Consider the following 15,355-nt stretch of genomic DNA (forward strand, 5'->3'; position numbering starts at 1 on the left):
TTATCAGCAGGTTTCAATGTAGGCACTTCTGGGTACATTCTTTGAACCTGTGGTATTTGTGGGGAAAAAGGCATGTTGGAGCTGCTCGGTCTCTGAGATTTTCTCAAATTAGGTGTTACATTACCCTGTGTTGGTTCTGGAGGGGCAGTACTGATACTTGAGCCTTGTTCATTTTCCACATACGGTGGCGGGCGATCATTCAACAATTGTATAATGAACTCCTCATCGTCTGACTCGTCTCCCCTTTTTGGGTTTCTATTACTCTCTCTCCCTCTGGACTGACTCCTGTTTGTCTTATAGGTAGCTTTCCTTCCTTCCGTTTCCCCTTCATCAGTAATTGCTGGAAACAATTTAATCCCCTGCAATACGTCTGATCTTCAAACCTTTTGTGTGGTGTCCCATCTAGCATCCGCTAGTGTCTTTTCTACCTTTCTTATTCTGGTCTCAAACTTCTTTTGTTTTTGGTTTCTAGCTATCAGCTCCCAAATTGCTAGTGCCTCAAATTGTGCTGGTCTTGGAGGTACTTTCATGTCCTATAGCGCAAATCTCACATTTTCTAAAACCCTCAGATTAAACGACCCGTGGATAGGGAACGCCACACTCCCATGTTTTTCCGTTAATTTGCACCATTGTTTTAACCATAAACATGGCGCTACACCCTTTTCTTCAATGACAATGTAAGCTGGTGTACCCTCAGGCGGTGTTTCTTCTCCGACGTTTGCTTTAATATAAGCATCTCCCCTCATGGCACTCTTAAATGCTTTGAAAAATTGTATCTTTCCGTCTCTTGTTTTTCTTAATATGTGTAATCAATAAGTGACTTTAATTCCCGGAATACTCTTCGCTTGCCTTTCCCCTTCCAATTGCGCTTCACGGACTGTGTCCAATCCGTGCGCGACCCTTCTCACCAACCGACCTATCCCAGCGCGGCTCCTAGTGACATCACACTCACACACTGCGGCTGACAAAGTCCCGCGGCTTGTCTTCTTTCACTCGTCTTTCACTCTCAAACTAATTTCTGCAATATAACGCGAGCACTTTACCAAAATAATAAAACAAATCTGTCGGTTTACTACAGGAAAGGTAATACAATCGCTTCAGAAACCTTAGGGATTTTTCACTAGCCTCGGCAGTTATTCCATCTTTCTCGGTTTCCCGCTTTCGCAAGCAAAATTTGGCCCGCAAACTTTACTCTCAACTGATCAATGAACTATTCTAGTGCACTTTAGAATTTGTCAAATCTCAAAGTCGAAGTTTTCTCTCACTCCACAACATTCATACCGACTCGTTGACCACGCCCGATCAACCTATTAAAACCGACCAGATTACAACATTAAACAAGTGTCTCATACACTTTTCAACATACTCTGGAGTCTCTTGACCTCGCAGGGCCCGTCTCAACATCAACAACCACGTGGACAATTTTTCTGCTCAAAGCGCTACACACACGTGAAGCTCGACGACTTCCCTACTCTCACTCCTTTGGAGTAACAATCCTCTAATATCTTTTAACCCCCCCCTAAAATCCTCACTAACTTCTCAATTAATCTGCGGCGATAAGCTATGCAAGCGCAAAAACCCTAACTTCACTCATACCGTCACTAGAAACGCCGAGACCATTCTCAAACCTCCATGTCCTCCATTCGTAAGCTCCGAGATCCCGGGAAAGTCATTGGGGACTTAGGGCATCATCATCCCTCCAACTTATTTTATCAAAGAAAATTCTAACTTGACTCTGTCTATTGTTCGGATGGGGTCCCAAAGGGCAAAACCTTCAATCTCTGCTACCATCTACTGATAACGCGTCCAGCCCTTATAAATTACCTGTACCTGGACACGTTGGAGGACGGTGGATCTTTTAACCGAGTCGGGCTCTCCTCATCCTAAAATAGCTGAGTCATTCAGATCAATAATCAATAACTATTGTAGTCAGTAATCAATACTCAATTAATAGATCATTCTAGCACATCAGAAATCAATAACAGTTGGTATTTCGGCGCACCATGACCTTTCAGTCATGAATACCCACACCAGTTTATTAAAAGTTAGTGAATTTATTTCCCTATATTAACAAAGCTAGCACGATATATATGTGTCTCAAAACCAATTGATATATGTATATGAACATTACTAGTTGTCCATAACGGCGGAAGAAACGCAATCTACGTAAAATCTGAATAATGATACACTCTGTTATCGCAATGCAAATCACCAATATGACTAACTGTATTTGACTAATTGCATACATTCGGTCAGCATAACAAGATTTCAATTCGGCATGGTACATTGGATGTATATCTCGACTAACCTCTAATTAGCATCGGCATGTGGGACTTCATGCAAAACGAATTTAGTCAACACAAATTTGGAAAACTTCTAGCTAGGACCCTGTCAAAATAGCAGTTGGTACCTAAAAAGGAAAAACACAATGCATAATACATTTATCCTTTCATATTTACCAAATACAATCAGCATTCAAGAAAGTCTTCGTCCTTCAGGTACCGGTTGATCAGCATGGGGCAAGTTTCAAAAGGGGCAAAGTTAAGGGCAAGCTTACTTGCAACGGCAAGGAGAATGGGGCAAAGTTACTGCATAGGCAAGACGGGGCAAATCAAAGTTAAAGTCTCTAGGGTGAGAATTCTCAAAGTCTCTTTCTCTCAGATAGAGAAAAGGGTATCAGGGTGTCGTCCAAAATGGAGTCTGGCATCAGGCTTCAAACTGGCATCGAGGAAAATGGCTGACTTCTCTTTGTTCGGTGGGTTTAAGTAAAAAACATTCCAAATCTTGCAGGGTCTTCCATTGGAGGGTTCATAGGTTGGCTTCAAATTGTCCAATGAAAAATTGCCTTTTACTAGAACTTATTTGTGCATACATTAGCCTTGGAGCCTTGGAACACAAGTTGTATCATGGTTTGCCAATTATTTTTGGTATCTGTACCTTCATTGTCCGCACCTGCAGAGACTGACCTTGTATCAAAGGGGATGAAACCGGCCTAGTACGAAACCTTGGAGATAAGTGTATTAGTCATCTCTGCTGGAAAAATACAACTTCAAGCAAGAATATGTGTTTCATTAGTTCAAGGAAAAAGCCACGCAGTTAGAATTTGAGACCAGGCAACTAGGCCAAAGCCTGCACTAAATTTAAGCTAAGCAAAACAGTTTTCAAGCAAGAAATCATGGCATACATTTGCAATTATGACGGATTACTACATTTTCAATACTTCATGATTAATAAAGCTCGTTTACAATGATGGCGAACTACCCCGAGGGCACATTTTCCCTTGTACATTATTTCTTTTACTAACATCACTCTATATTATATGTTTGATTATGCAATATGTATGAATATATGTAGGACCCTCTTTTTCTGCGTCATCAGTACCTAGGTACAATATACTAGGGATTTATAAGGGTGTTCCAGTGTGCCAATTGAAATTGGTAAAAGTGGTCACTAGCCTATAGTGACAAATTTAAAGGCAGAGAGAGCATAAGCACTGAGGTTCTGATTAGCAGAGCCTCAGTGATACAGTCCCTACACAGGTATACACATTCAGGCCACAAACTATGAACACTGGGGTCCTGACTAGCAGGATCCCAGTGAGACAGGCAAAAACAAACTTACATACATGTAAAAATGGGGGTAACATGCCAGGCAACTGGTACTTTCCTGCACCCAGGTTTACATGATTAAATACATTTGGGACATTGTCAAAACCCATGGGTTTTGTCTGGTTAAGTTAAAGAAACACTGAACGCCTCCCTGACATGTGCTGCTTTGTCTTACTCCATATCTATGAGGCCACTCAAAGCCAAGCAAAGTGGCTTTGCATGGTCTCATAGATATGTTTGAGAGATTTGCACTTTTGGAACGTCAGAAAAAGTAATGCTCCTGCGAGCACGCTTCTCATAAATAAGCCTATGACTAAGGTCCTGCAATTGACTTTAACAGATGGCTATCCCATCAATTGTGAGGGATTTCCTGCCGGGCTTATTACAAGATTAATAGGATGTGATGCAAATAAAATTCAATGGAAGCTTTAGCTGCCACGTTTATGAGGAGAAAGCCATGCGCCAAACTTTAAACCGTGCCTGAGGTCGCTTATTACAAGAAATGGGAACTGTCTTTCTCTTCCCAACTTTCGAGGTCAGTTTAAAAAAATAGCTTTTGTAATAGAAATAGAGAAATAGTACAGTGGGTTAAATAAAAATTGTTAAAGCTAGCTAAAATAAGGAATTCATTTTTAAGCAGGAAATTTAGATTATGAAAATGGTATGGACTAACTATTTTTAATAGGAGAACGTGATGAATTATACATTGTTTCAGTTAGCACGTGCATTTTGCCAATCGCGCAGCTGAAAATAACAGCGAACGTATCAATATGACCACATTTACCGTTCACGCATTTTATATTCAAATTATGTGTATTTCTGTAGCAAAATGGCAAACATAGCGAGCATGCCCGCGATGCCTAATCTGTCAAGTTCCTGGCATTCTAAGTTTGCGGGACGACCATTATTATTGATCTAACATAGTCTGTTTTTACGATGAACTAACATATGTATGTAAGGATTCATATTTGTTGGTTGCTTTTAAAATAGCCTCCCTATCGACATGATGGACAGTAATTGGAGTTTAATGGCCAGAGTGCATCCAGTTTATGCATATTATATATCATGCTAACTTAAAATATAGAGCTCAGAGTGAATTAAAAAGGATGCACAACATTTTCCTTCTTAATTATTGTTTATTATTCAAGTTGAATTAGATGTTTTTACTTTGAAAAAGCTGGTATGCTGGAGGTTCACTTCTGTTGCAAAGATTATAATCAGAGAATATTTACATAAGTACTCAGCATCAATCAAACACTGAGATAATTATACTCCATCTGTTCATAGTGGGTACAGAAAGAAACAGTCCAGATAATTGTAGAAATATGTTTTGCAAAACGGCAAAACATGGAATCATTATGCCTAGTCTTTTTTAGGTCACTGCTTAAGCAAATTTTAATTTGAGTAAATATTACGTTTTTCCAACCTGAATCTTGACTCATTTAAATCATTTTGTTTTTTGCTGCTAATTAATGTACAAATAATGTGTTAGAATTACATTTTGCATGACATTTAAACTACAATGTGAAATGTATTTTCAGCAGATAGTTTGGCTACATGGAGGTTATTAGAAATGGGGGGCTCTAATTGACAGAGGAATACACCTTTGTCCAAGTAGGGACCACAAACCTAGTCAGAGTAAGTCACACACAATCCAAACTATCCTGTGCCCACCCTCTAATAGCCTGGCACTGAGCAGACAGGCTTAACCTAGAAGGCAATTTGTACAATAAATCATTCAGTTACAAGGTGAAAACACCACAAAAATACACCACACAGGTTTAGGAAAATTGATAATATATATCTCAATAAAATAATGTCAAAATGACAAAGTTCCAATAAGCACAAGTTGAAATATCACTTTTTCAAGATTTGAAATAGGCTTAATCCTTTGAGATAAACAGTTGTCTCTTTCTTACACCCAATACCTGGTATGTGTAAAAAATAACGACGCACAGAGATCGCAGAGGAGGAGAGGCGTGGAAAAATAAGGTGTGCATCATATTTTCCGGCGTGGCACAGGTGATGCAGCATTTTTTTCCACACTGCAAGAGGTTTGCGTAGTTTTTCGAGGTGCAGTCATGTTTCTTCACTGTGATGCGGGGAATTCAGACACCCAGGACGATGCAGGGAATAATCCTGGACACGCTGGAAGAAGACACAGACGCTGCGTCAATCCGGTAGGCATTGCGTCGAATTTTTTGACACAAGGCAGGCGCTGCATTGAATTTCCATTTGGTAAGTCGGGTTGCATTGTTTCCGGTCGGCTGAGCGGCAATTTCTCAGTCGCAATGCAGGCTTTGCATCGATTACGTGAGGCGCTGAGTTAATTTTCGATGCACAAGGATTTTCCTGAAGAGATGAAGGCCCTCATCATGACATGGCGATGTACTGACCGCCACTGTTAAAGTGGCGATAATACCACCAACAGCCTGGCGGTAACTGCCGCCAAATTATGACCATGGCGATAAGACCTCCCACAGACAGCCAATGTACCCCACCAACCGCCAGGGCGTTACCACCACCGGCCACGGCGGTAGCCACCTACAGCCAGGCAGAACTCAAGGTACCGCCCACCATATTATGACATAGTAAACCACCAGGACTTCTGGGGTGGTAGCAACACCATCAAAAGCCTGGCAGAAACACATCATAGAAAACAAAAGACTCACCATCAGGGACACAGGGGACTCCGTGATCGCCATGGAACTGGAACTCCAAGTCTTCCTGATGCTCTACCACGCCATGGCCGTCCTGGAGCACCAATGAAGACAACAACAGTGAGTACAGCTGCCTAGCACACAAGGGAGGGAGGGAGGAAAAGGAGAGTGACACACACACACGCACAACACACACCATACACACACACACCACACACACATAACCAGCTGCAGAGTAAGTCAACTGTAACAGGACCCACGAGCAAATAATGCAAGGACAAAGTACGAACATTCTAATATACTGCCACAACAGCCACCATCATGAATTATGAAATCAAAATGCAGACATCAATGTACAGATTGGGCCAATGGCCAGTCCAAAGTATCAAAGGGCCATATGGCCACAGGTCATAGTCCAAGCCCCAACTTGACTCCTGACATCATCCAGGCTCCACTGTTCGGGGGCATCATGTTGGAAATGGGCAGGCACCTCAGGGGTTGGGGGGAGTTGGGGGGTACCTCAGCTAGTGTGGGTATCATGGCCACTGGGTCTGGAGGGGGCTCTTGTCCAATAGTCCCTGGAGGGGAATTAAAGGCCAAAGTCTTTGGAGTGGGTATCATGCCTATTGGTTCTGGAGGGGGCTCCTTGCCCAATAGTCTCTGGAGGGAAGTTAAAGGCCACAGTCTCTGGAGGGTGGGCTACATGCCCTTAGGTAGTGGAGGGGGCTCCTTGCTTTCAGGTGGTGGAGGGGGCTCCTTGCTTTCAGATGGTGAAGGGGGATCCTTGAGTTCTTTCTTGTGACTGGCCCCCTTGGGCCTTTGTCATGTGACTTGTGTCCTTGCCTCCAGGTCTAGGAGGTGCCTCCACTGACCCCGTCCTCTGTCCCTTAGGTTTTGCCCCCCTAGGCCTCTGTTTCTGAGGTGGAGTTGTGGATTTAATGGGAGTGGCTGCCATCCCACGCAGGGGCCCCTTAGTGGCAGCAACAAATTTCTTGGTGGGAGCAGTGGCAGATTGTTTGGCTGAGGTGCTGGGCTGGGTTGTTGGGACCCTGCACTTACAGCCAGGATGGGGGATGGAAGAGGTCAATATAGGCAAGATAAAGCTTCTTAGGGATGTTTGGGTGGGATGTGGGGGTGAATGGAGTGGAGGTAAAGGTAGTGGTTGTAGGTAGTGTGTACGTTTGCTGGACTTAGGTGCAGGTGCAGGGACATTAAGCGTGTGTGAGGTGGATGGCTGTTGGGTGTCTGAGTGCGAGCGTTTGTGTTTCTTAGGAGGGGGGCAGAAAGGGTGGGAGAGGACACAGAGGACGTGTGGATGGATGTTGTGGAGGTGTCTGCAAGTAAGGTGGGTGTGCTGCATGATGTGGTGATGGTGGTGGTGGCTGTTGATGCAGTGCATGCAGGTGTGAGTGCGGATGTGACTGTGAGGGAAGAGGAGGAGGAGGAGGGGGAGACAGTGGAGGCAGTGGATGTTCTTGTGTTCAACTGTCTGTTGTTTCTGAGATTGCCTGTGGCTTGAAGTTTGCTGCCTGTGTTTGTCTGTGCCACTCTTGTGTGATGTGTTGTGTGCATGAATGTCTGTATGTGTGCATGGGATGGGTTGGGGTTCAGGAAACTGGGACTGAGAAGTGGTAGTTAAAGGAGGGACAGAAGAACTCGAGACACTGGCTGCCATCAGAGAGGAGGCCAGAGCCTGAAATGATCTCTGTAGGGCGGCCAAGCTACCATGAATGCCCACCAGGTAGGCATTGCATTGCTGCATCTGGGATGCCAGCTCCTGGATGGCATTCACTATGGTTGACTGCCCTACATAGATGGATCTCAAGACGTCAATAGCCTCCTCACTTAGGGCAGCAGGGCTGACTGGGGCAGGGTCTGAGGTGCCTGGGGCAAAGGAGATGCCCACCCTCCTGGGTGACCGGGCATAGGCAACTCAGTGGGGGGCTACTGGGAGGGGGGTGCTGGTACAGGAGTGGGAGCTCTATCTTAAGCTGGGGTGGTTCTAGAGGTGTCAGCCACCACAGCAGGGAGCTACCATCGGAGGAGTATTCACAGTCAGTGTTGTCACCTCCTGTACCTGCGGTGGTGCTCCCCTCCATCCCACTGGTCCCCTCGACGTTGGTGGACTCCGCCTCCTGGGTCCCGTGTGCTGCAGCTTCCTCCCTCGCCGGTGCCCTTGCTCCTCCGCCAGATGATGCTAATGCACACATGGACAGGATGACAGAAGAAAATAGGTGGGGAGCGAGCATTGGGTAAATTATAGCACCAACACCACAGATGGCATACACATCACCATCACACACAGGGAAAAGATTGAGCAGTATGCACCGCAGTGGCATTCCTTTGGCTAGGTACCACAGGAGGATGAGAGCCAACCCCCACCATCTGCACCCCTCCTGGGACCTACTAAGCCCTGTCTGACATGGAATGGCACCTAGCTAGCTATCCAGGGTTTGCTATTCACCCCCTTACCCTGAACTGGACCACGCAACAATGTATGAGCTGGCATTAAGGGGCACCCACTGACTTAAACCCACCACCAGGATCCTATGCCAGGCAACAAAGCCAGAAGGGGGTGAGGACAGGGTTGTTACACACACTGTCCTCACCCCCTTCTGGCTGCTGTGATGCCCTCAAGCGCCCATCCGGCTCTGGGTAGGCCACCACCAGTATGCGGGCCATTGGGGGGGTCAGGTTCTGACGGGCACCCCTCCCTCATTGGGAGGCCATCCCCAGTTGAACCTCCAAGGTCTTCCGAGCCCAGCGTCTCAGGTCCTCCCACCATTTCTTGCAGTGGGTGCTCCACCTGCTATTGACTCCCAGGGTCCGCACGTCCTTAGTGATGGTACACCACAATCCCTTCTTCTGATGGGCGCAGACCTGCAGAGTAAACACAGACAGGAGAACACCATTAAACATACAATCCAGCCTGTCACACATATGGCCCACAAAAACCATTTCCCCTCATCAGACACACACATCAGCCTGAGCCCTGCATGTACAGTACCACCGGCCATACCCCCACCCAAATTACACACTGCCAGCACACACACACATCTCATGCAGCCTTGTCAAATGCATCGTCCCCATGGTGTACTCACCTGTTGATCCGGAGTCCCATACAGCTGTCCATACAGGGATGAGACCCCATCCACCAGGCGCTTCAACTCCTCCAAAGTGACGGCAGAGGCCCTTTCCTCTGTTACATGGGCCATGGCAGGTTGCAGACACAGGTCACAGCAGCACAAGCAGTGAAGATGTTGTCCTGTGGAAAGTCAGGTATCAAGTGAGGTTATAGTCAGAAAATGGTGGTCACGTCCACGGTGGTGTACACTGTCACCGCCCCAGTAATCCTCATTGGACACTGTACTCCATAAATCTGCATTTTCGCCAAAGAGGAATAGCACGGCGGTGCAAGACCGCCTTCCACCATGACGCCCAGTGCGGCAAAGGTACATCACATACATACAGGTCATACAGGACAGGCGGTCGTCATTTTATGGGGCTGGCACACAATCTTAAATTGAAAACTACATCATTGCTGTCAATTGTACATACATTGCCATTTACATAGTTCAGTACATAGTTCAGTAACATACATGGTCAATGTACACTGAAATGGTGGTTCCATTGTTCAGTTTGTCACTCCCCTCTCACTCTTGTGTCCCATAGGTACCTACCACTGTGGAGGAATCGGAGGAGAAGACAAGCCCCCCTGTACAGACTGCTTTTGGACTTGGCCACACTGGAGGACAGGCACATTATACCACCCTATAGACTGGACAGGGCCACAATCACAGAGCTGTGTGCACAATTGAAGCCTGATCTGATAATTGCTATCAGTCAACCCACTTGGATTCCCACTCTTGTGCAGGTCCTTCCAGTGATCCATTTCCTGGCAACTGGCTCTTTCCAAGTGACAGTGGGCTTGGATGCAGGAATGTCACAGCCAATGTTCTTAATAGTGCTGGCAAGGGTTTTGTCTGCCTGATTATTTATTTTTCTGTATGGCTGTAGCATGATTGCAGTCACTTCCTTAGCATCCCAACTGACTGTCACCTATGTCTTCCCATTTTGCGGATGTTGGTGTGGTTACAACTGTCTACTGGTGTGATGACTACAAACTGCTATGCTGTTGTGTGTCTGAGCACTTTTGTTTGTGTACTTTAGGAGGGGAGGACAAACATAGTGGGAGAGGACACAGGGGACGTGCGCATGGCTGTTGTGCAGGTGTCTGCCAGTGAGGTGTGTGTTCTGTTTGGTGTGGTGATGCTGGAAGTGAATGATGATGTAGTGCGTGCAGGTGTGAGTGTGGACTAACTGGGTGAGAGGTGGAGGAGAAGAGGAAACTTTGGAAATAGTGGATGTTGTGTCTGCAACTGGATGGTGTCTGTGTGAGTGCCTGTGGGATGACATGTGGTGCTTGTGTTTGCCTGTGACACTCTTGGGTGTTGTCCTGTGTGCATGCTTGTCTGTATGAGTGCTTGGGATAGGATGGGGTTCAGGGGAATGGGACTGGGCAGTGGAAGATGGAGGGGGGCGGTAGGAACAGGGACGATGGCTGCCATCAGAGAGGAGGCCAGAGCCTGAATCCTTCTCTGATGGGCCGCCAATCCAGTGTGAATGCCCTCCAGGAATGCATTAGATTGTTGCATCTGGGCTGCCAGCCCCTGGATGGCATTCTGAATGGTTGACTGCCCTAAAGAGATGGATCTCAGAAGGTCATTAGCTTCCTCACTCAGAGCAGCAGGGCTCACTGGGGCAGGGCCTGAGGTGCCTGGGGCGAAGTAGGTGCCCACCCTCCTGGGTGAGTGGGCACAGGCAACTCTATGAGGAGCTGCTGGGAGGGCGGTGCTGATACAGGGGTGGCGGCTGTACTTGTAGCTAGGGTCGTCACAGAAGTGTCGGCCACCACCAGGGAGCTTCTATTAGAGGAGGTATCTGTGTCCGAACTGTCCCCTCCAGTCTCCGCAGTCGTGCTCCCCTCCGCTCCACTGGTGCCCTCACCGTCGGTGGACTCTGCCTCCTGGGTCCTGTGGGATGCAGCTCCCTCCGTTGCCTGTGCCTCTGCTCCTCCGCCAGATGATGCTAATGCACATAAGGACAGGATGACAAAACAAAAACGCGATGGAAAAGACAAAGGATACATTGGGTCAATGACTGCACCAACACCACCGTTGACGTACTCAGCACCGTCACACACAGGGAACAGCCCTACTCAATATGCATTGCACTACCAGAGAAATAGTTAGTGGCCAAGGCATGGGTAGGGGCACATACCACCAAATGCAGCACACCTGGGACCCACCCAGCCCTGACCAGTAGTGGATGCCTACAAGCTAGGTAGCAAGATTTTCCCTCCTGAACACCAGCCACCAGGCAACCTACATTACAATGTCAGGCCTGGCCAAGTAGCACCCACTGATAGACATCTCCCACCCGGATAGCACCCTACCACGCGTAAGTTGTAATGATGGGCACTGTACTCACCCCGTTGTGGCTGCTGTGATGCCCTCAAGTGTGCATCCAGCTCAGGATAGGCAACAGCCAGTATGCAGGCCATCGGGGGGTCAGGGGTTGATGAGCACCCCTTCCTCATTTGGAGGCCAACCCCAGCTGGGCCTCCACCGTCTTCCATGCCCAGCATCTCAGGTCCTCCCATTGTTTTCGACAATGGGTGCTCCACCTCCCATTGACCCCCACGGTCCGCACCACCTTGGCGATGGTACGCCATATGCCCTTCTTTTGATGGGTGCTGACCTGCAGAGGCAATACACACAGGATAATAGATTTAGACAAACAGTCCTGCCTGTTACACATATGGCCCACTATACCCGTTTCCATCACCATTTACACACACATGACCCAGCACACACCTGTATGCCACATAGAGGACATCCACCCACCCCCCCTTACACGGGGCCTTCACACATATAACTCCATGCATTCATGCCACATGCATCGGGCTCACACTGTACTCACCTGTTGGTCTGAAGGGCCGTACACACTGACCCATTACATGTTTACGGGATGCAAAGTTCTGTTGTAGCTCCATTGTTCAGTTTGTGAACAGATCCTCACTCTTCTGTCCCTTAAATTGCTATCACTGCAGATGAATAGGAGATGGAGACATACCCCCGTGTACAGACCCCTGATGTACTTGGCAACACTAGAGGACAGGCACATTACCTTGACCTATAGACTGTACAGGGCCACAATCACAGAGCTGTGTGCCCAATTGGAGCCTGATCTGATACCTGATATCCATCACCCCACTGGGATTCCCCCCTCTTGTGCAAGTACTATCTGTACTCCATTTCCTGGCAGCAGGTTATTTCCAAGTGACAGTGGGCTTGGCAGCCGGAATGTCACAGCCAATATTCTCAATAGTGCTGACAAGAGTCTTGTCTGCCCTGATAAAACACATGTGAAGCTACATTGTTTTCCCCCAGGTTGAAGATTTGGCCACAGTGAAGGCCGAGTTCTATGCAATGGGACATATCCCCAACATAATTGGGGTGATTGATGGAACACATATTGCATTTGTCCCCCCCCGCCAGAATGAACAGGTGCTCAGGAATAGTAAGAGTTTCTACTCTATGAATGTACAAATGGTGTGCCTGGTGGACCAGTACAGCTCCCACATCAATGCTAAGGGGCATATTTCTACTCTGTTTGCGCCGAAGGTGCGTCAAAAAATTTTACGCACATTCAGCGCAAATGTTGCCCCATATTTAAACCCTGACGCCCGAGCCGGCGCAAAAGGTAAATGGCGCTATGTGCGTCAGTTTCTGGAAGCGGCACCCCGCCCTGCGTTAATGACATGCAGGGTAGGCATTCCTGCCCAAAAAACGACGCACACAGCCGCGCGTCGTATTTATGCTTCCGGGCAAAAATGACTCCCAGGCGGTAGGCGGAGCAAAAAAATTACGCAAAGCACGAATAGCGTCAAATTTTAACGCCTGGGTCAGGGCAGGCGTTAAAATGGGGCAAACACACCTGAACTTAATCAGAACACACAGAACAAAAAACAGAACAGCAGAGCAGCAACAGGGAGACATGGAGGTGCTTTTTCTTCAGCGTGCACATAGACGCAGAGCCCTGCAGCAACAACAGCAGCTACAACAACAACAGCAGGGACCCCAAAGACAGCGCAGAAGGCAGGAGAGGATATTCCGCCCAAGAACAACCCTGCATGGCCTCAGGGAACGGGACATCATCCAGAGGTACCGGTTGAACTGGCAGGCCATTCAGCAGCTGCTGCGAAACATTGAACAGCAGTTGGCCCCCACTTTAGTGACTCCCCGCACTATCCCAACTGAAACAAAGCTGCTTGCCGTACTTCACCTGCTGGCAAGTGGCTCGTTTCAGACAACTGGTGCCCTGGTTGGTGGAATATCACAACCATCATTCTCCGCATTCCTGCCAAAAGTACTGGATGCCATCATTCGCCTGACACCCCTCCACATCTGCTTCCCTAACACACTGCAGAAGCAGCAGGAAACTAAACAGGGGTTCTACGCCATCAGTGGCTTCCCTCACGTCCTTGGTGCAATCGACTGCACACACGTACGCCTTGTGCCACCTGCTGCGACTGAACACCTCTACCGCAACAGGAAGCACACACATTCAATCAACGTGCAGGCCATAGTCGATCACCAAGGACTGATCAGCAACATTGTGGCTAAATATCCTGGGAGTATACATGACGCATTCATCTTCCGTCACTGCACCATCAACCAACACTTCCAGGATGGACGGTATGGCAATGGACTACTTGTTGGTAAGGACAAAAAACAAACTGATATACACACTGCACAGAAACCCTCTAGGACAAACACCACATACACCACAATAGCAACACCTAGCCAGGAACACACTGAGGTACTCACATGACTAGCCATGTTCCAGAAGTCACCATTGAACCTGTCACACATTGGAATTTACTCTACAGCTTAATGTGAAGACATTAATGACTGTGGTTGCCTAAATGTCACCTTGCAAATTGGAAGTCTCACAATAACCTGTACACTAATACATTGCATAAGTTTAAAGGTATGGGATGGCCTGGGTACTTTCATATGAACGTTTCAACTACACTTTCATGTTTCAACTCTGCATGGAACTATCATCTCACCCCCAGTGAGGACACACGGACACCCGTATCACAAGTCACAATGCTAGGGAGGGCACACTGTACTGGAAAAACAAATACATCCTGCTGACAAACGGTTAGCCAACAAACACTTGCTCAGCCAAGGAAAAAAACTCCAAGCAAAAGTTTTCACCAACAACCATAGGTTGTCACATTAGTACACAAAAGAGTCACAGACAACACAAGACAACTACTGCCATCAAAGATCTGTACAACAGTGCCTCCTACATCTAATTGATCCCATTCTGTGTTTTTCTTTCAGCTGATCAGGGGTATGGCATCCAGCCTTGGATAATGACACCATTTGGGAACCCAAATACTGCTGCAGAGCGGGCATACAATGACGCCCACAAGAGGACACGCAGCATTGTGGAGCAGACCTTTGGGATCCTAAAGTCAAGGTTCCGCTGACTTGACATCACTGGCGGTAGCCTACTCTATTCCCCAGAGATGGTCTGTAAGATCATACTCACTTGTGCCATATTGCACAATATTTGTGTAAAAAGGAACATTCCCCTCCTTGAAGCAAACCCAGACATGCCTGAGGATGACGAAGAGGAGGATGCTGGCCTGCAACAGGAGGGGGAACAACCTAACAAGGCAGCAGGAGTGCATAGGTGCCAACAGCTTGTCAATAATTTGTTTTCTTAATGTATCATAATAACTTGTATTCCACAATTGTAAATAAACACAGATAACAAACACCACATCATGCTTTGGCCTATGCATTTCTGACCACCTTTAGTTAGAAATTGCTGAAGTAGAATGTCGTCTCATTGAGCAAGAATGCTATAACAATCCTCACACCAAAAATAAACATCAACAAATGTATGCACAGAGGGTAGGATGTGACATGATACATTACCATACACAGAGGCCAACAGGAGTACAAATGTGGCAATTACACATGCCTGATCCAGACACATGAGACA

This window comes from Pleurodeles waltl, chromosome 2_2 (genome assembly GCF_031143425.1).
Source record: "Pleurodeles waltl isolate 20211129_DDA chromosome 2_2, aPleWal1.hap1.20221129, whole genome shotgun sequence".
NCBI lineage: Eukaryota > Metazoa > Chordata > Amphibia > Caudata > Salamandridae > Pleurodeles > Pleurodeles waltl.